Source organism: Callospermophilus lateralis, chromosome 11, assembly GCF_048772815.1.
Source record: "Callospermophilus lateralis isolate mCalLat2 chromosome 11, mCalLat2.hap1, whole genome shotgun sequence".
Lineage (NCBI taxonomy): Eukaryota > Metazoa > Chordata > Mammalia > Rodentia > Sciuridae > Callospermophilus > Callospermophilus lateralis.
The window spans coordinates 114,705,928-114,731,367 of record NC_135315.1 but is presented as its reverse complement, the minus strand read 5'-3'; the positions used below and the strand labels follow the sequence as shown (position 1 = coordinate 114,731,367).

The 25,440-nt window shown below is 36.3% G+C and overlaps 1 pseudogene; it reads right to left on the bottom strand.

Annotated features, from left to right (window-relative positions):
• Positions 1 to 25,440, bottom strand: part of LOC143637774 (F-BAR and double SH3 domains protein 2-like) — a 138,030-nt pseudogene that overhangs the window by 7,797 nt on the left and 104,793 nt on the right.

Here is a 25,440-nt window from a genome sequence, read left to right as displayed (position 1 = left end):
GGGCCTCACACATTGCTAGGTAGGCACTCTACCACTGAACTATATCCCAAACCCTGAAAGAATATTTTGTATCTAAAACATTTTCTATATTGTGGCTCATTTCCTTAGGGTGGATATTAATAAGGTTAAAAGTTATGAATACTTTTAAAGCTTTTGAATCTGAATATTAAATATAGCTTTTCTGTGTTCTCACCAGGTTCATCTAGTCCTTTTTTATTGGTGTAGGCCACAGAAATCATGATTAGGCTCAAAGTCAGTCTCTTTCTCTTTTTTCCATTCATTCATTCATTGCAATGGAGTTTTTCTATGAGGATGGCCTTGAATACCCCGGTTTCAAGCCATCTTCCTCCTGCTTCAGCATTCCAAGTAGTTGGGACTATGGGCCTGGGCCACTGTGCCCAGCTGATCTCTCTATTCTAATTTATCCTCCTGAGTTTCTACACAAAGACCAAAGTTATCTCCTTAAAGTCCAGAATAAAAACCGAACTCCTGAGCCTAGTATTCAAGGCCCTTTATTATCTGACAGCAAATGACTTTAGATCTTCTGTTACTCCCCACCTCTCAGTGCTCCTACACATCCAAAAGTAAACTGTTCTCAACACCCTATCCTCTCATCCCAGTTTCCATATCTGCTTTTCCCTTTGCTTAGAAGGATCCTTCCTTTCCCTATCTTCTCTCTCTACCTAGAAAAGTCTAGATTATGATTTAATTTAAATGCCATCTTGTCTGTAAAATTTATTTAACTACTGCATCGTCTGTCTATTCCTGGATGGCAGGGATAGTGTCATATTAATTCTTATATCACAAAAGTTATCACATATTGTGCACTCTGTTTTAGCTCATGATTAACTGACTAAATAGATTCTGTTTTTTTTTTTTTTTTGTATTGAGGATTGAACCCAGGGGCGCTTCAATACTATGCCACATCCCCAGCCCCTTTTTATATTTTGTTTAGAGATAGGGTCTCACTGAGTTGCTTAGGGCCTTGCTAATTACTGAGGATGGCTTTGAACTCATGATCCTCCTGCCTCAGTCCCCTGAACTGCTGGGATTACAGGCATGCACCACTGCACTCAGCCCTAAATAGATTCTGATAGTCTGGTTTCACAGAGACGTATCTGGGATAGATCAATGGAGGTACTGTGATAGATCAATGGGTGAATGTGAGCTGTTTTTTTTTAATATTTATTTTTTAATTGTAGTTGGACACAATATCTTTATTTTATTTATTTATTTTTATGTGGTGCTAAGGATTAAACCCAGGTCTTGCACGTGCTAGGTGAGCGTTCTGCCACTGAGCCACAACCCCAGCCTGAATGTGAGCTGTTTAAAACAATTTAGACACTTAGAACTCTCTCCATCTAAGGATCTTAATTAGTTTTGAAACTTTCATGTAAATATAACAAGGAGAGGTGATATCAGAAAACATTCTGAACCCTAGTTTAAAAATGTCCTGTAAAATATCCCCAAATTTCTTAGAAGATGATTTCAAAATTTCAAAACATTATCAAAACAATGTACACTAGGAAAAAACCCTAACTTTTTAAAGAAAACAGGAAGTATTATGAATTTAAATATAATGAAATGATGTTAAACTCAAAAAAACCCAGGAATAGCTGATACTGAAAAGTATATAATGCCAGCTTTTGGCAACACAGGACTGGGGAGTGGAGTGAGAGTGCCCAGTGTATGACAGTTAAAGAGTCTCTCAGAACAGTCCCTCTGTTGTTATTCCTTAGCATTAACCTTTTCCTCTTGCTTTCTCTATCAGTATAGGGGCCAGAAAAGGATTCATTTGCTCATGCCTTCCTTACATCATTCACTTATTAATTTCACAATTATTAATCCAAGACCCACTGTGTGCCAGGCATTGTCCCAGGAGCTCATGACACAGAAAAGGTACAGACACAAAGTTTATACTTTCATAAGCCTTTAATGGGGAACCAGGCAAAGAAATATGAAGACAAGTAAGACTTAATCTGGCTGGCACTAAGAGCTATACAGTCATGTACCACATAATGACATTTTGGTCAACACTGGATCACACATATATGGTGGTCCCATAAAATTATAATGGAGATGAAAAATTAAAAGACAGCATTGTAGCCATCATGATGTCACAGTATAACATATTATTCATATTTCTGTGGCATCATTAGTGTAAACAAATCCACCGTGCTGCCAATCATATATATGTACAGCACACATAATTATGTATAGTATATAGTATTTGATAATGATAATAAACAACTAGGTATTAGTTTATATTTAATATACTTTTAATCATTATTTTGGTGTGTAATCTCTACTTATTAAAAAAACAAGTTTACTGTAAAACAATTTATGCTGGCCAACAGTAGCCTTGTACATGTCACGTTTATTGCATCTTTGGATTGCATGAGTTTATCTTGTGCTTGATTTAATCTCATGTTGTTTTGTTCGTCATGGTCTGATGAACAGAAATAATATATCTCTACCACACAGGCTAGGTGTCTATTAGGCTATACCATCTAGATTCGTATAAGCTCACTCTACAATGTTTGAATGACGATAATGTCACCAAATGCTGCATTTCTCAGATCATATTCCCGTAGTTGAGTGAGAGATGACAGTATGGTGAACAAAACAGTGTTATGGGATAGAGTAGTAAAGAGCTAGCTATGTGTTTAGGTGGCTGAGGTGACCTTTGGAGGCTATTTGAGTTGAACTACAATGAAGATAAGGGCAGTCAACAGATATATGGGGAGACACAGTTCTAATCAGAGGGAACAACAAGTGCAAAGATGTGTACTCAGGAAGGAACCTGGTACTTTTGAAGCCAGAAAGGCAGCCAGAGTGGCCAGTGTACTGAGTGTGTGAAGTGGAGGAATGGCCTGACATAAAGCTGGGGAGAATGCCTGGAGTCCGATCAGGCTAGACATTACGGATTCCAGTGAAGAGTTCGGGCTGGGAACGGTTTTTTAGGAAAAGAAATGGAATTAACATTTAAAGCTTAAAAAGGGTTTTTTTTTAGAAAAGGGGTTGGAATTAACTCCTTTATGTGTAAAAAATAATTGTAGCTGGAAAATGGATCGTTGGGAAGCTAGTGTCAAAGAAGCCTAATTATGAGGGCTCATCCCCATCTTATAACAATCAAAGAAATGGCCTAGATAAAGATGAGAGCAGTAAATATGGTGAAAAGTGAATAGATTCAGGATATGTCGTGGAGGTGGGCACAATAGGACTGGCTGACAGACTGAATGTGGGAGTGAGGGAAAGAAAGGAACTGGAAAATTGAAACACCATTTACTTTGTGTTGAATATAAAGTAATTGGATAAGCAGGAAAGCATGAGAGAGAGTAAGAACTATTATACCAAACCAAGTTTGGAAATTCTGGCATCTGTTAATCCAGATTTCCTGCTCAATATGGACAAGAGGGAATTATATTAGGATGAGTAAAGGCAAAGTATTAAAAACTGCTTTGGGAAACAATTTTATTTTGATATGAATTTTGAGGTTCATTCTAATGGAGGGTTTATGCCAAGCAGGCAATAGAGAGTAAGGTTAAGAGCTGTATTTACTGAATATACTGTATTTACTGAACTAGGTACTATGCCAAGTGCTTTGCTATAAAGGTAATCTCTCATTTAATCTTCACATTTATTTTACAATATTATCCCCATCATGTAGATAAGGAAACTGAGGCTCATAGAAATTAAGAGGCTGACTAGAGTAAGCTCATGTAGTTCATAAGCAGTGAGACAGGATTTAACTCAAGAAATCTAATATCAGAGCTTAAACTCTTCATCATTATGTTTCGTTCCTTTAGATATTAACTGAATACTAACATTATGCTAGGTGTCCTGTGAGAAGCTGGGTAGACACAGTCACATGTATCTTTAGGTTTGTCACAATTTAATATCAGCAATATCTTAATACAAACCTTGTAGGAATAAACAACTTTGCAGGTGAGTGGATAATTTCTTAAGGTACCAGAAGGAGTGGAACTGCTGTCATCAAAAACATCCATATTGTCTTCAAAGTCTTCTCCTTCTTCTCTTTCATTATCTGCATTTAGCTAGAAAAAATTAAAAACCATTAGCTAGTTTGCTTGCTTCAAGAAAATGTCTGGAAACAGGAAAAGCACCTAAAATTGAACTGTTCCAAAATGTTAATTTACTTATTCGATTATACATAGATAGGACTGTCTGTTCATGCATGCATGTTAATAGAGGATAGAGATCATTTTTACAATCAATAGTAAAATATGTTTCAAATAGAGAAGAAATATTTATTAGTATCTTTCACTTTTTATTCTTAAATACTGACTGACAATAGGCAACAAAAGAATAAAATAGCTTTGCATGGTGGTGCATGCCTGTAATCCCAGTGGTTTGGGAGGCTGAGGAAGGAGGATCCTGAATTCAAAGCCAGCCTCAGCAACTTACTGAGGTTCTAGCGAGACTCTGTCTCAAAATAAAAAAATAAAAAAGGATGGGGATATGGCTCAGTGGATAAGCACCCCTGGGTTCAATCACTGGTACCAAAAAAATTTTTTAAAAAGCTAAAATAAAATAAATTGGACCATCGAAATTAAAAATTGTTTTGCATCAATGGACAATAAAATGACAGGATCCCACAGAATGAGAGAAAGTATTTGCAAATCATATATCTGATGTGGGATTAATATCCAGAATATATAAAGAATGCTTAAAACTCAACAATAAAAAACAACCCAATTAAAAAATAGGCAGCCAGGTTCAGGGTGCACACCTGAAATCCCAGTGGTTTGGGAGGCTGAGGCAGAAGGATTGTGGGTTCAAAGCCAGCCTCATCAATAGCAAGGTGGTAAGCAACTCAGTGAGACCCTGTCTCTAAATAAAATACAAGGCTGGGGATGTGGCTCAGTGGTCAAGTGCCCCTAAGTTAAATCCCCAGGATCCTCCCAACCCTGCAGCAACAACACAACAACAAAAGGCAAAGAACCTGAATGGATATTTTTCTAAAGAAGATATATAAATGGACAAGAAGCACATGAAAAGATCCCAACATGTTTAATCATTGGGAAAGTGTGAATCAAAACCATGATATACCATTTTATACTCATTAGGATGGCTATTTTCAAAAAGCTATTTTCATAAATGTTGATGAGGATGTGGAAAATTGGACCATTGTACACTGTTAATGTTACTGTATATAGTACAGCTGGTGTGGAAAAACAGTAGTATGGTGTTTACTTAATAAATTAAACATAGAGTTACATATAATCCAACAATTCCATTTCTGGGTAGAAACCCCAAAGAATTAAAAGCATGGACTAGAATAGAAAATTGTAAACCCATGTTCACAGTAGTAGTGTTTACAACAGCCAAAAGGTGGAAGCAACCCAAGTGTCCAGTAACAGATGAAAAGACAAACAAAATTGGTACATACATACAATGGAATATTACTCAGTCTTAAAAAGAAAGGAAATTCCGACAATGTTACCACAAGGATGAACTTTGAGGACAGTATGCTAAGTGAAATAAGCCAGTCACAAAAAAAAATAAACCCCATAATTCCACTTATATGAGATATCTAGAGGAGTCAAAATCATAGAGACAAAAAGTAGAAAGGTGATTGTCAGGGACTGCGGTGAGTAATGGGAAGTCATTTCTGCAAGATGAAATGGATACTGAGGACAGTGCCACAACACTGTGAAGTTTACTTAATGTCATAGAACTATATGCTAAATAATAAACAGGTATAACTAGATGATAAACAGGTATATTGACACAAAAGGAAAAGTCCCCTGTGCAGTGTTACACAGGAAAATGTATAATTTTCTAATCTGAGTCTCAAGGTATATTACCCACCATAGCTAAAAGGCATATTAATTAAAGTAGTATTGGATGTTCAAAATGTATATGTATTTATCTATAGCACCATTTGTGCTATATTAAATATAAATAATATTTACACAAGCATAGTTGTCTGTCAAGGGAGTGCAGGACAAAGAAAACTGAGGGATGGACTGGGGTTGTGGCTCAGTGGCACGTACAGGGCACTGGGTTCAATCCTCAGCACCACATAAAATAAATAAATAAAATAAAGGTATTGTGTCCACCTACAACTGAAAAACGGAGGAGGGGGAGAGAGGGAGGGGGAGGGGGAGGGGGAAGGGAGGAGGATCACTAATACTTTTAAACTGACTCCTCTTAAAAAATTCTAAGAATTCCTAAATTTTAAGAATATCTAAGAAATTCTAGAGACCCGCAGGGAATTCTAGAAGAATAAACTACATTTTTCCTGCCACATTTACTGCCACCACTTCAAACGTCCTGACATAGTTTCATTTATAATTATTACTGAAAATTCTCCACAGGTCAGTGAGGTAATCTTGTGCCTGATCTTACAGTTATTCATTTGTAATCCCTCAGGCCAGTGGCAAAATAAGTTTAGATCTTGACTTCTCAAATCTCAGACTTCAGATTCTATTGTTTTTTCCAACAGGGAATGGTGTTATACAAAAAATAAGGATGATGTTCTAGAAATTTCCATAACACTAACTTAAAAAAAAAATATTTCAACTACTATAAGACATTCCCTTCACACTCTAAGAAAGGTTATAAACATTTAAAAAATGTGGGTATTACAAAAAAATTTTAAAATGCTCATACATTTATAAAAATGAAGGTAGAACAAATTTCTAAAAAAATATATAAAATGTTAATATTGTACTGTGCTATGGCACTTGGAATCAATTGAAGACATTTTAACTTGGCAACAATGGTTGACACTAAACATTCCTTTCCCTGCTCTATTTTTGAGTTCATTTTTTGGTTCTTATGGAAGGGAATGAAAGGCTGCAGTGACAGCAACACATGCTTCTGCACTGCTCCAGCACCTTCCGAAATCATATCATCTCAGAATAATTTCTTTCTTTTCCCCTCTTCTACCCTCACAAAAATATTTAGAAAACTTTTTTTCTAAATATTTTTATGGTTGTAGATGGACACAATACCTTTTTTTCATTTGTTTATTGTATGTGGTGCCAGGGATCAAACCCAGTGCCTCACATGCTAGATAAGTATTCTACCACTGAGCCACAGCCCTGGCTCCAACCCCTCACCTTCCCACCCCCGCCCCGTGGTGGAGAAGATGGAAGTCAGGGTCTCCTACATGCTACTTCTGAGCTACACACCAGCCCCCTCCTCTACCCTCTTGACTCAGCATTTCTAAAATTACATTCTTCTTCTATTATCTAAAGAACTGCACTCAATTCTTTTTCTTCCGGTCACTTGACAGAACTTCAATCAAAATGATTTTTTTTCTAGCTGTACTAGTATTCTTCCTTCCTTAGATGTTGTAAAATGCTTACTGTTATTGCCAGGACAGATAAGAAGAATCTTTTTGAGTTGGTTTTAGTAGTGGTCTTCTTGTACTCAGCAAAATAACCTCAGATAGGCACCATGGGCTTTGTGGTACTCTCTAGGAAGCAGTGGGCTCTGAGTCTGTTGGACTTGAGTGTGAGAGCTGACCATGTCACCTCCTGTGTGACCTTGGGCAAACTACTTAACTTCTCCAACTCAATTATGTCATCTCTCTAATGAAGTTAATGACTGCTTCACAGGGTACCATAAGGATTAAATGAGGTAATACATTTAAAACCATTAATGCATGCTTGCTGCACAGGAGGCACTTAATAAACCATTAGCTTTTATTGTTTCTATGAGGTAGGGAGAATCTAGATAAAGAATCTGTTAATACTCAATACAGGGGAAGGCAGCTGCTTATAGAAAATCAACAACAGAACCTCTGAACTCCATGTGGACAGAGAAGTGATCACAGTGAACATTATTCCAAATATGACACAAAAAGTTATGAAATATGTGAAAAAGTATCAGGAAAATGGATTCCTGCTTCCAAGCAAGATGGACTATCAGGGTCTAAACTAACTAAAAACTGTTCAAAATATATGGAAGAGGGCTGGGGTTATAGCTCAGTGGTAAAGCGCTTCCTTAGCATGTGTGAGGCACTGGATTCAATCCTTAGGACCACATATAAATAAATAAATAAATAAATAAATAAATAAATAAATAAATAAATAAATAAATAAAGGTATTGTGTCCATTTACAACTAAAAATGTTTAATAAATATGTATTTATAAATATGTGTGTGTGTGTGTGTGTGTGTGTGTGTGTGTACATATAGTTTTTAAGACACTGGACATTAAGTAATGACCTACTGCCAGAAAAAGTTCCTAGGCAGAGACATAAGGAGAGGGAATCCAGGCAGAGAGGATGATGGTCTCTCAGAACTGATGAAGTAGAACTAGGAATTCAGGAAGGCCAAAGTGGCTGGAGTTGAGACTGCAGAGTGATGAAGAGGAGGGTGGGAGAGAGAGACAGAGATAGACAGATATCATGGGAAATCTGCAGAGGACAAGTATTCAGCTGAGTACTGATCAGTACATGTTATATGAAGAAAGTATGTGTGGTTAAGAATAGAACCACCCAAATGGATTAGAGAAAATGATCCACAGATGTTGCACAGATTTGACAATAATTCCTGTTCTCTCCTAATAGAATAGAAAACCTCAGAAGGCTCAGGGCATCAGGTGGAGTTCTCAGAAAACCAGTAAGGATACAGAAGAACCAACTTGACTTAACTGACATTTATAGAACATAATATCTAACAGCAGCAAGTACATGAGAAACAATTACCAAGATATACCATATACTAGGTCACAAAACAATTTAGTAGGATTCAAGTATGTCAAGTATGTCGGACTACAACAGAAACAAATTAGGAATCACTAACAGCTGTGTGTGATGATGCAAGTAGACTGTAATCCCAACTGCTTGGGAAGCTGAGGAAAAAGGATCACAAATTTGAGGCCAACCTGCAAAACTTAGTGGTCCCTGTTTAAAAAAAACAAAAAAGGCTAGGTAGAGCATTTGCCTAGCATGCACAAGGTCCTGGGTTCAATACATAGTAAAACAACACACACACACACACACACACACACACACACACACACACACACACACACACACGCGTGCGCACACACACACAAAAGGGGGGAAAAAAAAGAGACCAGTAACAAAAAATATCTGGAGCTGGGCATGGTGGCACACCACACCTGTAATTTCAGTGATTCCAGCAGCTGAGGCAGGAGGATCAAGTCCAAGGTTAGCTCAGGCAACTTAGTAAGACTACGTCTTAATATATAAAATAAAAAGAGCTGGTAGTGTGCCCCTGTGTTCAATCTCCAGTACTGACAAAAAAAATATGTAAAAATGTTTTAGAAAACCCAGAACAACTTTGAGAACATCTTTAAGAAGGTGGGGGAGCCAGGTGTGACGGCACACGCCTATAAATGCAGCATTCAGGAGGCCGAGACAGAAAGATTGTGAATTCGAAGTCGGTCTCAGCAACTTAGTGAAACCCTGTCTCAAAATAAAAAATAAAAAGGGCTGGGATGTGGCTCAGTGGTTAAGTGCCTCTGGGTTCAATCCTTGGTACAAAAAAAAAGTTGGAGGACTTATCCTCCCTGACTTCAACATTTTATAATTTTGGGGGCGATGGTGTTTATTTCTACTCATCAAAATCCGACCTGTTACTTGAAACACCTTAAGACTCCTAAACAGTCTCCCTCTTCAAATCCTATCTTCACAGATAGTATAGGTTGATTCCAATCACAGTCATGCATTGCTTAGAGATGGGGACTACTTCTGAGAATGCATTGTTAGATTGTTAGGGGATTTTATCATGGTGTGAACATCGCAGAGAATGCTTACCAAATTAAGAGGCCTATGTTACTACATGACAATTTTTTTTCTTTCTATATTTTAGATGACATAATTCTTACGGGACCATCATTAGATGGGCACCCATTGTTACATCTTGGGAGCAAGTTTTTACCCCTCATATATCAGATCACACACTAATTTCTAAGGTATATAAAGAACTCAAAAAGCTAAACACCAAAAAAAAAAACACAAAACAAAACGAACAAACAAACAAACAAAAACCCACAACCCAATCAATAAATGGGCCAAGGACATGAATAGACACTTCTCAGAACAGGATATTCAATCAATCAACAAATATATGAAAAAATATTCATCATCTCTAGCAATTAGAGAAATGCAAATCAAAACTACTCTAAGATACCATCTGACTCCAGTCAGAATGGCAGATATTATGAAGACAAACAATAATAAGTGTTGGTGAGGATGTGTGGAAAAAGGCACACCCATACATTGCTGGTGGGCTGCAAATTGGGGCAGTCAATATGGAAAGCACTATGGAGATTCCTTTGGAAATCTGGGAATGGAACCACCATTTGACCCAGCTATCCCTCTCCTCAGACTATACCCAAAGGACTTAAAAACAGCATACTACAGGGACACAGCCACATCAATGTTTATAGCAGCACAATTCACAATAGCTAAACTGTGGAGCCAACCTAGATGCCCTTCAGTGGATGAATGGATTAAAAAATGTGGTATATATACACAATGGAATATTACTCAGCACTAAAAGAGAATAAAATTATGGCATTTGCAGGTAAATGGATGCAGTTGGAGAAGATAATGCTAAGAGAAGTTAACCAATCCCAAAAAAACATTTTATAATTTTATAGGACTTAAGACAATGGAGTACTGGCATCAAACTAGACAAATAGATCCACCAATGAAACCAAACAAATGTTGAGAAATAAACACTAGTGGATTACTGGTTGACTAATGAGAGATGGGAAAGGCAGATTACAAAGGAAATGAGGAAACCTCTGGGGGGTAATAGATACGTTCATCATTATAATGGTGGTGGTTTCATGGTGTATACATGTGTCTGTATGTATCAGACTGTGCACATTTAGATATGTGTAGATTATCGTATGTCAATTTTATCACAGTAAAGCTGTTAAAAATATTAATAAAACTTGGGAATTTTAATGTCATCTTTCATACAGTACTTGATGCTATAAAACCATTAACTACATTGGAAATGGGACCTTCAATGATGATTCAACAAATGCTTCAGAAATGAAAAATAGTAAAAGAATGCACAGCTATTAAAACATCATAGAAGTTAGAGGAAGAAAGGGAACTCAGAGATGGTGAAAGAATTGATAAAGAGCAGGACTTCAGAGGGAGATATATTTTGGTTCAAATGTCACTTCTCTTCATTTATATGCTGTGTGCCTTCAGGAGGTATTTAATTCTCCCAAGTGTGTGTCCTCAACTGTAAATACACTCAGGATTTTTGTGCTCATTAATTAATTGTGCACATATATATAACGTATGATTGTATTTGGCAGAATACCTGGGTCATAATACACTCTATCAATGTGAACTCCCTCCATTGAGTAGTAATGCACCTGTCAGAACTAGAGTAAATGGCTTTTCTGAGGTTCAGATAAATATTTTTAACATGTACTATGTATAAGAAACTGTGTCAGGCACTTTATTTTTTTCTTGTAAGAAATTAAGTTAATTCCTTTATTTCATAGAAATCATAATTGATGAGATAGTTTTAAGAACTTTGAATTAATAACTTAATTTCCTAAAAAAGTCATCATAAACAAAATAAAGTTGATAATAACAACACAGTATTCCACTATGTAGAGATAAATTTCATTACTTTTTTTTTAAACTATGTTGCCTCTGCTGCTTTCAAATTTGCCTTTTCTGTCTCAGGAGTAACTGGGATTACAGGAGTTTGCCACTGCATTCAGCTCATTATCTTTTCTGATGGCTTTTCTTCTAGTAATAACATATATGTACATACATTTTTTATAATTTATTTATCCTCACATTTTTGTGCTAAGAGCATAACATCTACTTTTGTTACATTTTTCATAAATAACATACCGTAATTAACTATAGCTACTTTGCTGTACAATAGATCTCCTCATTTATTCTTTTCTAACTATGATCATATTTTCTTTAACCATATACCTTCACCCAATCATCCCAATCTCTAGGAACCACCATTCAACTCTATTTCTGAGATAATTTTTTTAAGATTTCACATATAAGAGAGAATATAAGATATTTATCTTTTTGTGCCTGGATTATTTTACTTGACATAATGTCCTTTAGATTTATCCATGCTGTCATGAATGACAGGACTGCACTGTTTTTATGGCTCAACAACATTCATATATATATATGCCATATTTTAAATTAATTAATTATTTGGTACTGGGGCACTTAACCACTGAACCATATTCCCAGACCTTTTTATTTTTAAATTTACAACAGGATCTTGCTAAGTTACTTAGAGTCTCACTAAGTAGCTGAGGCTGGCTTTGAACTTGTGATCCTTTTGCCTCAGCCTCCCAAGTTGCTGGACAGATATGCACAATTGAGCCCAACTAAATGCCACAATTTAAAACCCAGAAATCTGATGATGGATGTTTAGGTTGATTCCATATCTTAGTCATTGTGAATAGCACTGTGATAAACATGGGAAAGTAGATAACCTCCTTCAACATACTGATTTCATTTCTTTTGAATATGTACCCATTAATGGGATTGCTAGATTGGCACTTGTTATTATGGCTATGCAGAAAGTCAAGGAACATAGTATACATGCCCTCAGAGTGAAATTCTGTACATCTTTTCGCCTACCTTTTGGCCGTAGCTGTCATTAAGTGAGACTGGTTCTCTTGATCTGTGGGCACTAACTTAATAGACATATTCAATTTAGTAATTCTCAGTACCTAGTGAAGGGTCTCATAAGAAGGACTGGCTCAAGCATACTTACTGAAGTAAGCTGTTCCTACTGAGGATTTGTTAGTTTCACTAAAAGAGTAGGCTCTTTTGAATATGGAGTTTAGTTAAATAAAAACCACGATTGCTCATTTGGAAATACTGTAAATGCAAAAGCAACTGAAGATTTTTGTAGGCACATTCTACAAACTGTTTTCAACAGTTTGCATTTATAAAAATCCGCTGTTTCTTTTCACTGGGATTAGCTTAAACCAAAAACAGATTTTCATATTCAAAAACAAAGACCTCTATACTGCAAGAACTATTAGGCAATACCTGGGCTGATGGAACTAAACTACATCTCAACGGTTAAAAATATTTAATCTACTAATAAATTTGAGAGGTTTTCCATTACAAAAAAAGATTAATTTCCTTGCATTTCAATCATACTATTCAACATGGTCTTCATAATGACTGGAGTCAGAATTTCTGTGTAACTCTCATATTCAATCATCATACTCTTAGACAAAGTTGACTGTTTGCTTTTGTTCAATATTTGGGGGAAGTAGCTAAAGATAGGGAAGACAAGTACATAGTATTAGCTATAATTAGAAAGTTTAAGAAAAAAAATAAACCAATATTAAACAAGGACTGCAAATCTCTGACCAACTAATCCCACTCTGAAAATCTGTACTACAGGAAAAATTCTCAATATGGAAAAATACAGTCACCTGTTGGTATCCAAGGCAGGTTGGCTCCAGGACCTCTCATGGATACCAAAATCTATCAATGTCCAAATCTCTAATATAAAATGGCATAGTATTTGCATATTAAACAACACACATTCTCCCATGTATTTTAAATCATTGCTTACATTGCCTAATACAATGTAAATGCTATGTAAAAAGTTGTTACTGGGGCTGAGGTTATAGCTCAATGGGAGTGCTTGCCCAGCATGTGTGAGGCACTGGGTTCGAGTCTTAAGAACCACATGTAAATAAATGAAATAAAGGTCCAGTGACAACTAAAAAAATATTTTTTAAAAAAGTTGCTATACTATTTTGTCCAGGGAATATTGATAAGAGAAAAAAAGTCTGTATATGTTCACAATTGAAGTGATTTTTCTCCCAATTTTTTTGATCAGTGGTTGGTTGAATCCATGGATGCAGAATCCAGGGATATGGAAAGCCAATTATATGTGTAAAAATTTTTTATATTATTTAAAATAGCAAAAATTTGGAGGCAGTCTAAATAATGAGCATATAAGAGAATATTTAAGTGAATTTTATTATGCCTTCCTAATGGAATACTGTACAGGCACTGGAAGAATAATTATGAAGATCATCTAGTGACAAGGCATGTTAGGCTGGAAAAATACAAAATTAATTTAATTATGATAAATATATTTAAAATATATATATCAGTAATGAATATATTTCAAAACATGTTGTATACCATAAATATATATAATTTGTGCTTGCCAATTACATGAAAATGAAGAAAGAAAAGAGGAACGAATTATACCACATTGCTATCTGTATTGTTATGGAACTTTTGGTCATTTGCCTCCCCATTCTGTTTTCTAATTTTTTTTGTAATATAGTTATGTAACTTTTCCTATCATAAAGTTAATATTATTTCAAAAGTTAGGTTGTAAATTGGTTGTGGATTTTGAGTAAGGGAAAACAAAGAAAAAAAAAGGAGGGATGAATGACATAAAGACAGACTAAGTCACTGGCAGCAATTCAAACACAGGAAGCTCTTCAGTTACCCACCAACTGAACATTTACACCAGCAGACTGTTCTCCTTTTAAACAATGTTGCCATATTCTGAGATTCTTTTTTTTTTCTTCCCAGTTTTATATTCTGTACCATGTATGAATCAGAAGACAAAGAGTCAATACTCAAGTATAGTTCCTTCCTTATTCTATAAGGTAAATAGACTGTATATTGAAAAAACATATTTTATAAGGCAATTTTCAATTATACTGTTAATGTCTACCAGTAGTATCAATCATATTTTCTAGATGACTAATGCTTATGTTGGCATCTATAATGGAAGAAAATATTTGGTTACTAGAATGTGTGCTTCTGCTTTACATTTGTCAGCCAGCTAGCTGTCAGTGTGAAGAGATACAATCCTCTCTAAGTTATTTTAGAGATGTTATTCAAAAGCAGGTTAAATAAATATTGGGACCTCAATAAATAATTTTGTGTCTGAATCTCTCTTTAATTTATATTGTCAGTAGATCTTCTACAAAATATAATCCCTCAATGAGGAGGGAAGACATAGGATTACCAAGACTGACTAGATAGAAGGAAAATGTGGGATGAGATTGCAGAATACTTCCTTTACCAGAGACATGTCTCTAGATGAGCTGATGTCTACATATCACTAGATGCACATTTCCTTCATTCCCCTCCTTTATACCCAGGAGCCCTTCCTCTTTATTTCTTGCTAAAATTCTTCAAGGACTACCTTCAAATGACATTTCCTGCATGAGGCAAACTTCTTCTAACTAGTATTGAGCTTTTCTGGCTGCATGTCACAGAACTATGAGATTTTAGAGCTGGAGATCTTGGAATCAATTAACTTAACATTCTCTCAGAAATCCAGAAAGAAGTGACTTTTCCCAAGGTGTGCTGATGATAGAGGTAAGGAATTTCAAGCGGCCACACAGTGGCCCAGTCACACACTGCTACGTATCACTAAGGTCTATGAAAGTCTTGTCTTCTCTCCCAGCTTGTAAGCTCTTTGAGGAGAGAAACAAGTTTTATTTACCTCCAATTTGCCTGGAAGTAAGCACAATGTGAAGTGATACGGACCTTCTCAGGTGGTTTAGTCAGAAGAGGTGCTAGTCCAAGGATAGTAATGGGTTTGATTGGTTGGAAACAGTGCTGCTGCTGTAGAAGCCAAAAGCAAGTTTGTGCCCAGAATTTGCTGACATTATAAACTATACAACAAAGTAACCTAAAGCAGATTGGAATTAACATCTTTTAAAAGATGCAATAGGAAGAAATATTCCATGACATGAAGCAACTCTGTTCTAATGAAAACACGGCAAGCTCTTCTAACCCCAAAGTCATTTGGGTGATGTGTGGTTTTTCCCCCTGGACTGAATTACCATTAATAGTGAAATAAAAATAAACCTTCAATAGATCTTGTCTTCTTAAATGTATACCCACACACAATTCTTTTTAAATGTGCAAGTGTATGCCCATTAAAAAAATCAGAATGTTATGTGAAAAAACTGAAAAAACTTCTAAGAATGTTTTAAAACTTTGGCTAATTTCTCTATCAAGGAAGCTTTATTTCTGAAGGACACAACATTACAAATACAGTGGAACTTGGGAGATTTTAGCTTTTAGTTTGCTACTGTTCCACCTACCCACCTATGTATCCATCTTTTTCTCCATTTCTTCCTTCAACAAATATGAAGAACCTATTATGTGCCAGACATTTAGCTGTGCAGAGCAATGAACTAGGCAGATATGGCAATTATATTTCAGAGAGGAAGACGGACAATAAACAAAAGAAAACAAAGAGGAGAAGTACAAACTGTGATAACACCATTAAGGAAATAAACAAGATGAGAGAGAGTAATGGGTAACAAGGTGGCAGTAGGAATTAGGTCTGACTAGAATGCATAACATATCCACCTATGTAGTATCAGGGAAATCAATGAACTTTTCTGATTCTTAGATCTTTAACATGACAAACCAAAGTTGAACTGGATGACATCCAAGTGGAAAGACCTTTGGATGTGAAGTAAGAAAACTTAAGCTTGTGCCCCAGGTTTGACAATCAAGTATGAGAGCCTGTGGGAGCTGGAGTTACCTTTACACTGAGCCTCCACACTGCTGAAAATTTGTTTATTTTAATTTTGAGACAGGTATGGTTATGTTGTGCAGGCAAGGTGTGAACTCCTGGACTTGAGCGATTCTCTTGTCTCAGCCTCCTGTGTCACTGAGACTACAGCTGTGTGCCACCACGCCTCACTCACACTTCTTTAAGATTTTACAACTCTGAATGTTTTTCACTTTCACTAAAGATGACTTCTGAAAACTTCAGAAAGGCTAGGTTAAGTTTTCTATTCTACTACTTCTAGCTAAGAAGTACATTTACTTCATGAATAGAATAAATAATGAGATTGGTAGATAATCATTGATAACCCCATTAATGACAATGTATTCTTTTTCTGCACATTAAAAAAAAAAACATTAACAAACTGCTTTTATCTTCTCTCTTCTTTTTCCTGTACTTCTTTTTCATCCTTTAGTGAAAGCCCATCATATCCAAGAAAAGAAACCATACCGAGTGTAGTGTGCCATTGCTGGTGGCTGCAGGAGTGCGGGCCCACCGCTCATTTTTCAGTTCTTCCATTACTTGGTTCATGGCACTCTTTAGCCATGTGTCCACAGAAACGCCAATCTGCTTTAGCAGGTCTAGCCGGGATTCAGCTTTCAACTTAATTATCTAAGGAAACCAAGAAAATGATCAGAAATCAAGGCATTTCCCCCCTTTCATTATTAAATTATTTCCCATTTATTTATTTAGGACAATCTTGATATTCACAAGCAATTCTTCTTGGGTATAAAAGGTAATTTATCATTTGCAGAGAGGAGGAGAAAGGAAAAGAACATAAACACAAGAGCAGTCCCCCTAAACATGGCAATAGCATACTTCTTCCTTCTATCTATCTATTGGGGGTGGAGGTATGTGCTGGAGATTGAAACCAAGGTCTTGTGCTAGATAAGCATGTGCTCTACTACTGAGCTACACCTCCAGCCCTTGACTGACTGTATCTTCACAAGAGCATAGTACTGATGACACATCAAATATAACTTATGAGGGGCTGGGGTTGTGGTCAGCTGTAGAGCGCTCTCCTAGCATATGCAAGGCCCTGGGTTTGATCCTCAACACCACATAAAAATAAATAAATATAATAAAGGTATAAAAATTAAAAAATACATAACTTATGAATAGGAAAAGGAAGTATGCCATAAAGCCTACTCCCCCCCCCATTAACAAGGCTACCCTTCAGAACATCCTGAAATCCAGTATTTTCAGCCTTATAATCCAACTCTTGGTCTTTTTCTTTTCCTCTATAATCCATCTTTTACAGGCTGTGCATGGTCTCATCATGTCACTTCCCTGCTAAAAACTTCTACAAAAACTCTGGAGTGCCTACTGAATATAGAATTAACTAAATTTTAACATGGAACAAGCCATCTTTCAAATTCAACTTATTTCCTCCACTACTTTCCACACACCCTGTGCTCCCACACTACTATGTGCTGTTCCTCTAATATATCATGTGCTCTCATGCCTCTGTTTATGAGGGTCCCTCTGTGCATAATATCTTTTTATTGCCTTTTGATGTCTGGTGAGTTCCTACCTTTCAAGAGTCAGTTCAAATATTATCCTTTCTCTGAAGATCTTCATGACCACCCTGCCTCCTTACTCCATACCCCTTTCTCTGCTCCCAAGGCAGGTTATACAGACCCACTCAAAATGTGGTAGCATACACATTACTTTATACTCATCTGTGCAACTGCTGACCTTTTAAATATAACTAGGCTCCTTAATGACTGGAGCACTGACATTCGGTGCTATTCTTCTGATAAGTGTTTGATAATTGTTTTGAATGAGTATCCTATATAAAGTAACTTCTATTGCTCTTCTAAGAAAAGATTTTACTTTGAAGAGGTATACTACTTCAGTTGATATTAATCTTAAGATGCCTTCAGTGCCACTGAGTTAAAAACTACTGTTTCCTTTCAATAACCACTTTTTAATAATAAATGATCTCTTTTTAATAATTCTAATATTTTCAGCACAAGCTTAAATAACTTCTTTTTTTAATATTTATTTTTAATTTTTTGGTGGACACAACATCTTTGTTTTATTTTTATGTGGTGCTGAGGATTGAACCCAGCATCCCGTGCATGCCAGGTGAGAGCGCTACCGCTTGAGCCACATCCCCAGCCCCAATAACTTCCCTTTTGATTTGGCTGCCTTTGGTGATTGTTTGTTGATTAATAGTCTTTTTGCTTTTAAGTTATGATGCAGCTGTCAGAAATAGTAGGGACTGGAAAAAAGTTCCTCTTCTACAAATTCAAGAAAGGGAATGACTGCCTCGTCTTTAGTCCTTATTACAAAAAAACTTACTAAACAAGTGACTATAAAACCAATTTTAAATCTGTCTGAAACAGTGACTGCTCTGCTACAACAGGCATGCCTCTGAAAGTCATCCTCCAGTGACAGCTCCATGCTTCTCTGATTGACAATCATCTCCAGCCTCATCCAGTATTCATGTCTTTACTTCTGCTTCGGGTAGTCTGCCATCTCCAAAAACCATGGCTGGGAGCAGGGGGTGAGGTGTGCAGCTCAGTGTAGAACACTTGCTTAGAATCAAGTTCTGGGTTCCATCTCCAGCAGCAAAAATACTGCTCCCTCCAACCCAACCAAATAACTGACCAAACAAACAAACAAACCCCAAACAAAACCTCCACCCATGCTAGGAGTGAGTCAATCCCTAAAACATTCCCAGTCTGCCAATCCCTAAAATTCATGCTTTCCTAAATCCTACATATCAGCTCTTGTTTTGTTTAGAGAGAATGTTTTGTAAAGATCATTCTGTTCAATAAATGTAATTCATCACACATCAATAGACTTAAAGATAAGAATCATATGATCATCTCAATAGATGCAGAAAAAGCATTCAACAAAATACAGCACCCTTTCATGTTCAACACACTAGAAAAACTAGGTATAACAGGAACATATCTCAACATTCTAAAAGCTATCTATGCTAAGCCCCAGGCCAACATCATTCTAAATGAAGACAAATTGAAAACATTCCCTCTAAAAATAGGAACAAGACAGGGATGCCCTCTTTCACCACTTCTATTTAAAATAGTTCTTGAAACACTGGCTAGAGCAATTAGACAGATGAAAGAAATTAAAGGGATATGGATAGGAAAAGAAGAACTCAAATTAGCACTATTTGCCAACGATATGATGCTATACCGAGAAGACCCAAAAATTTCCACCAGAAAACATCTAGAACTAATGTTTGAATTCAGCAAAGTATGAGAATATAAAATCAACACTGATAAATCAAAGGCATTTCTGTATATCAGTGACAAATCCTCTGAAAGAAAAACTACCCCATTTACAATAGCCTGAAAAAAAAAAAAACCTTGGGAATCAACTAAAGAGGTGAAAGACCTCTATAATGAAAACTACAGAACACTAATGAAAGAAATTAAAGAAGACCTTAGAAGATGGAAAGATCTCCCTTGTTCTTGGATAGGCAGAATTAAAATTGTCAAAATGACCATACTACCAAAAGTACTATACAGATTTAATGCAATTCCAATCAAAATCCCAATGACATTCCTCATAGAAATAGAAAAAGCAGTCACGAAATTCATCTAGAAAAATAAGAGACCCAGAATAGCTAAAGCAATCCTTAGCCAAGAAGAGTGAAGCAGGTGACATCACTATACCAGACTTTAAACTATACTACAGAGCAATAGTAACAAAAACAGTATGATATTGTTACCAAAATAGACTGGTAGATCAATGGTACAGCATAGAGGACACAGAAACTAACCCATATAATTACAGTTATATTAGACAAAGGTGCCAAAAACATATATTGGAGAAAAGATAGCCTCTTTAACAAATGGTGCTGGAAAAACTGGAAATCCAGATGCAACAAAATGAAATTAAATCCCTATCTTTCACCATGCACAAAATTCAACTCAAAGTTGATCAAGGACCAGGAATTAAACCAGAGACCCTGCACCTAAAAGAAGAAAAGGTAGGCCCTAATCTCCATCATGTTGGATTAGGTCCTGTAAGTCTCGATAGTGCAAGAATTAAAAGAATCAACAAATGTTATTGATTCAAACTAAAAATCTTCTTTTCAGCAAAAGAAACATCAGTGAGGGGAATAGAGAGCCTAAAGAATGAGAGCAAATTTTTACCACATGCTCATCAGAGCACTAATCTCTAGGTTATATAAAGAACTCAAAAACCCTGACACCAAAAAAAACCCAAATAACCCAATCAGTAAATGGGCCAAGGAACTGAACAGATGATATACAATCAATGAACAAATATATGTAAAAATGTTCAACATCTCTAGCAATTAGAGAAATGAAAATCAAAACTAACTCTTAAGATTTTATCTCACTCTAGTCAGAATGGCAGCTATTAAGAATATAAACAGGGCTGGGGATGTGGCTCAAGCGGTAGTGCGCTCGCCTGGCATGCATGTGGCCCGGGTTCGATCCTCAGCACCATAAACAAAGATGTTGTGTCCGCCGAAAACTAAAAAATAAACATTAAAAATTTCTCTCTCTCTCTCTCTTCAATAAGTGTTGGAGAGGATGTGGGGAAAAAGGCACACCCATATATTGCTGGTGGCACTGCAAATTGGTGCAGCCATCTGGAAAGCAGTATGGAGATTCCTTAGAAAACTGAGAATGGAATCACCATTTGACCCAGCTATCCTACTCCTCAGTCTATACCCAAAGGACTTACAAACAGCATACTACAGGGACACAGCCACATCAATGTTTATAGCAGCACAATTCACAATACCTAACTGTGGAACCAACCTAGATGTCCTTTAGTAGATGATTGGATATTTAAACTGTATATGTGTGTGTGTGTGTGTGTGTGTGTGTGTGTGTGTGTGTGTACATACATACATATACATACACACACCACACATACACACACAATGGAATATTACTCAGCATTAAAAGAGAATAAAATCATGGTATTTGCAGGTAAATGGATGGAGTTGGAAAATATAATGCTAAGTAAAGTAAGCCAATCCCAAAAAAACAAATGCCAAATGTTTTCTCATATAAGAATGCTGATTCATAATGGGGATGAGGAGGGGAACATGGGAGGAATAGACAAACTCTAGATAAGGCAAAGGGAAGGTATGGGAAGGGAGGGGGCATGGGGATAAGAAAGGAAATGGAATGAAATGGACATCATTACTCTAACTACATATATGAAGACATGAATGGCATGACTCTACATTGTGTACAACCAGAGATATGAAAAATTGTGCTATATATATGTAATATGAATTGAAATGCATTCTGCTGTCATATATAACAAATTAGAATAAATTAAAAAACAAAAAAGATCATTCTGTTATTTAGCAAGTAATAAATTCAGCTTAATTGTTTCACATATTAGAATGGTGGTCTCTTTCTTTTAACTTTGAAATTTCCAATGAGAGAATTCTTTTTTTTTTAAATTTTATGTATGTATGTATGTATGTATATATGTATGTGGTAGTGAGGATCAAACCCAGTAACTCATACATGCTAAGCAAGTGCTCTACCACTGAGCCACAATCCCAGCACCCCCAATGAGAGAATTCTGATGACCCTCTCTTGGTGGCTTTCTGTTCGACTCTCACAGATTCCACTCATAATACAATTTTAGTCGACCTCTTCTTGGGAAGTTGGTGTCAAAAACAACCTGATCTCTGATTTGTTCAAGTGGGGTTTTATGGCTGAATTAATGTTGTTATCTTAAGAGATTTTAAAGCATATAATTTTTTTTTAAATGGAGGCAAAATTCACCATCCTAACCATTTTAAAGTTCAAAATTGAATGGTTTGGGGTATCATATAGATTGTTATGTAAAGTAATTAGAGTTTTGGCTTAAAGGGACATCATTTGGTAAATATTCTTGAAAAATTAGCTTTGTTGATCGCTCATGAAAAAATAAATTTAATATGTTATTAAAAGACAGAAAAAAAAAAGAATCTTTACCTTTCTTTTGTCTTCCCTCCCTCCCTTTTTTGGTAATAGTTTTATGGACATATAATTCATATACCATAAATTCACTCATTTAAAGACTACAATTCAATGGTTTATAGTACATTCACAGTGCACGCAATCATTTCTGTCAATTTTAGAACATTTAATCATCCCTGAAACAGCTCAGTATGATTGAGCTATTGCTCATTCCCTGCTGCCCTGAGCAGCCACTAGTCTGCTTTCTGTCTGTAGATTTGCCTCTTCTGGATATTTAATATAAATTAAATCATAAAATATGTGAATTTTTTGTGATTAGCTTCTTTCACTTAGCATGTTTTTTAAAAAAAATTTTTTTAGTTATACATGGACACAGTATCTTTATTTTGTTTATTTTTATGTGGTGCTGAGGATCGAACCCAGGGTCTCACATGTGCGAGGCGAGTGCTCTACCGCTGAGCCACAACCCAGCCCCTCACTTAGCATGTTTTTAAGATTAATCTCTGTTGTAACATGTATCAGTACTTCCATCTTTTTAATGGCCAAATAATATTCTGTATTTGTCAACTAATGGACACTTGGGTTGTTTCTATTTTTTGACTATTATAATGTAGTTATAACATTCATATACAACTTTTTCTGTGTGCATGTTTTCATTTCTCTAGGGTGTATAGATAGGAGTACATTGTTGGGTCATAAAGCAACAACTCACTTGCAGAATCACTGTTGATCCCACCAGCAGCATATGGTTTCTCCATATAATGGCAAACAACTATTAAAGTCTGCCTTTTTGATTCCAGTCATTCTAGTAGGTGTGAAACTCATGGCTTTGTTTGCATTTCCTTGATGACTAATGGTGTTAAGCATCTTTTCAAGTGCTTATTAGCCATCTGTACATCATTGGAGAATTATCTATTCAGAGTCTTTGCCCATTTTAAAATTGGGCTGATTGTCTTGTTATTTTTGTCTTTTTAAGATGAGTTTTCATGTATTCTCGAAACAAGTCCCTTATCAAGTACATGATTTGCAATATTTTTTCCCATTCTGAGATGTTGTTCACCTTTTTGACTGCATCCTTTATTTTTATTTTTCTGGATTGAACCCAGGAGTACTTAACCACTGAGCCACATCCATAGCTCTCTGTTTTTTTTTTTAGACAGGGTCTCACTAAGTTGCTGAGGGCCTCCATGAGATGCTGGGATTACAGGCGTGTTGCTACTACACTTGGCTTGATCGCATCCTTTAAAGTATGAAAGTTTTTAATTCTGATGAAGTTCAATTTATGTAGTTTTCCCCCCACATTTTTTGCTTGGGCTTTTGGTGTCAAATATAAGAAACTAATCCAAGGTCATAAAGACTTACTTCATGGTTTCTTTTCAGAGTTTCATAATTTTACCTGTTACATTTAGATTACTTTGGAATTAATTTTTTATCTGATGTTAATTTTTAAAATAATTAATTGGTACACCATGAGACTAAGGTGGCTCCAGTATCCTGGATTCCTATGTAAATAAATAGGAACCCAACTCAGTGTAAAGGGTAAAATGAAATAAGCTTCATCAGTCAAAAACTGCCAACTACCTTCTAACAGGAAAGGATCTAAATAAGGCTACTGCTCCACATTAACCAATCAAATATTTTCTTTTTTTGCTTTCTGGTTCATCCTACAAATCCTCCAAGCACATGCTTAAACCCAGTGGCTCGGGTGGCAAGACAGGAGGATCACTGTTCAAAGCTAACCTCAACATCGAGGCTCTAAGTAACTCAGTGAGACCCTTTCTCTAAATAAAAATACAAAAAAGGGCTAGGGATATGGCTCAGTGGTTGAGTGTCCCTGAGTTAAACCCTCAGTATCCCATCCCCCAAATCATCAGTGTACCTATATGAGAGAAGATCATAAGACATCATTTCAGGAGGGGTCCTATCACATGCCAGTAAGAATGAATGCTGCATAGAGAGGCCAAGAAGAATCTGGACAGGCCTTGCTTGGTTTCCCCACTCAGTCTATTAGCACTAGATCATACTCCTTTGTCCAATAAATTTCTATGTGGTTGTCCATACTTCAATCATGTCTATGCAATGAAGTCTCCATAAAATGAGAAGGTTTGGAGAGCTTATGGACAGTTGCATGCATGGAGGCTTGCAGGAAGGTGAACAAAAGCTCATTTTCATGTTGGGATGGTGGTATACAACTCCATGGGAATGGAAGTTTCTGGACTCAGGATTCTTCTAGATCTTGCCCTATATATGTCTTCATCTAGCTGCTTATTCATATCCTTTAAAATACCCATTATAATTGGTAAATGTGTTTCTCTGAGTTCTGTGAATGGCTCTAGCCAGTTAATTTGGCCTAAAAGCAAGGGGATTGTGGGAATCCCAATTTTTAGGCAGTTGGCAGAAGTTCTGGAAACCTGGGCTTGTGACTTGTATCTAAAGTGGGGGCAATCTGGGGCCAATCTGTGGGATCTGATGCCATTTCCAGGTTGATAATGTCAGAGCCGAACTAAATCACTGCCAGGTGTCTATTGAAGAACTGAATGCTTGCTGGCTGGTGGGAAAAAAAATTCTTGTTTATTTTGGGATCATGAAAGTGATCTGTGTTGTGAGCATAGAGCAGGGGGAATTAGTTTGGTTTGTTTCCTCAAAATCCTCAAGAGATTCCAATTGTTTATTTATTTATATATTTGATACCAGGGATTGAGAGTAGGGGCACTCAACCACTGAGCCACATCCCTAGTCCTATTTTGCATTTTATTTAAAGACAGGTTCTCACTGAGTTGATTAGCACCTTGCTTTTGCTCAGTCTCCCCAGCCATTGGGATAACAGGCGTGTGCCACCACACCCAGCTCCAATTGCTTATATTTTAACAATTGCTTATAAACAGAATTTTCCAGTGTTTTCAAATCAATTTTGATGATATGCAAACTGATTAAAAGCTTTGGAATATACCTTT